Below are 1,880 nucleotides of genomic sequence, written 5' to 3' on the forward strand. Positions count from 1 at the left end.
CACACCACGGGTATTGAAACCCGGTTTCTAGCGTTGTAAGTCCGCATACATACCGCTGTGCCACTAGGGGGCATATTCTAGATCAGGAATTAGAAAACATAGTGCGGATATTCCGACATAAATTTTCAACTCTTTCGACTGTACAAGGAATAAAAGATATTTGGTAGTAATAAACGTTTATTTTTCTTTATGTTTTAAGGCCAAGAAGATAATATATGTGTTAAAATACTAAAATAACATTTATTAACAAACTCTTTATTCACCACTTATAACTTTTTAAACACTGACTCTATAACGTTAGAAATAGTAAGCCTATTTGTTGTATAATTTAAGCATTAGGCCAATACATAACCGTAACGTAAGGCTTAACTGAAACAATACTTTGTAAATTTTATTTTGCTTTTGGCTACAACTCAATGTTATAAAACTTCTGAATTTAACTATTTTGCTGTTATATCGCCGAAGTTATAAAAAATAAAGAATAAAAAATAAACCTTTCTAACAAATCAACATGGGTATTGAGCATTCAACATAAACACCATAGTTGGCCTAAGAACAATCAGGTTTTGTTGCTAAGCGACGATGTATATTGTTGAGCATTACCAAAAAAGGAACGTGAAAGCGTTCTCGACAGAGTGACAAAGGGAATAAGTCTTTTATAGTTAGTGATAACACATATTAAACAATATATAATTATATATTTTATGAATAGTTCTTTGCGTTTCAGTGTTGTTGAAATGTTCTAACTTTCTATCACGTAAAAGGTGCAGTATTAAGTAGTGCTCACCTATGTGAGGTAGAACACGTTGTAGAGTAGCTAGGGTCTTTTAAAAAAAAAGTACGGTGCCTCAAAGTGCAATATAGTAGAAACGATACAAAACACGCGTATGTGATAAATGTAAATAGAAAGTTCCAGATAGATTAAAACTTTTAAGTAAACAGATCGTAAAAGCTTCAATTCGACTGTCAAACAAAACACATCTTCCTAATGAGTGTTCCATAAATCGATAATCATTAATATTTACTTACACGTTGATAAAGACTCAACTGCAGGAATTCCTTCCATAGCGATAAAACATGGAAAATTCATTACATTTAATTGCTCCAAGTGTACATACGCCTCTACTTAATGCACTTTGTCCTCAAACGTCTCGCGCGTGAGGTAGTTATGGAGAAACGAGTTGAACAAAGGTGTGGTAAGTGGTATCTTCCTTAACTGCTTACGTGAGGCGGAAGTTCTGTGATTGTTATTTATCCATCTTTCTATCCAACTTCGCATATTATTCTGTCGATCTGTTTACCTATCTATGTATATATTATTTTACGTTTATGAATTGGTAGGGCCTAGCCTAGTTTTTAGCTTTTCGGAATCTAAAACCGAGGGTCCCTGGTTCACTACTCGTTGTCACAAAAACGCGTTCCGCAAGTGTCATGGTCAAGCCTCACTATTCAATTAGAGTAGTCCAAGAATTTGTAGTAGGTCCCACTAGACTATCAATTCAACTTTAGGGTTGGCTGGCGCAGTATCAAACCAACCAACCAATAGTCTATGTATATATACATATTTATCTATACTTTGTATTTAATTCTGTATTTTCCATTAGCACAATCAATTGTTATCTAATTATCCATCCATCCTTTAGCTCTTCTATCTGTTTATCAATTTATTTACTATTGAAAGATGAGAAAAATGCGATTCCGCATTTTGTTAACACAGAATTCCTATTTAGAGTTTACAACAATAGCAGTGAATTTGTGCTCTTTTCGTCTAATTGAGGTTTTTATTAAATGATAAATGGGTTAGTATAGCTATGTAATTATCGTAAAATAGAAAACCAACGAAGTATATATATATATCCATGTACACATACACATTTTAT

This window comes from Limulus polyphemus, unplaced genomic scaffold (genome assembly GCF_000517525.1).
Source record: "Limulus polyphemus unplaced genomic scaffold, Limulus_polyphemus-2.1.2 Scaffold738, whole genome shotgun sequence".
NCBI classification, from domain to species: Eukaryota; Metazoa; Arthropoda; class Merostomata; order Xiphosura; family Limulidae; genus Limulus; species Limulus polyphemus.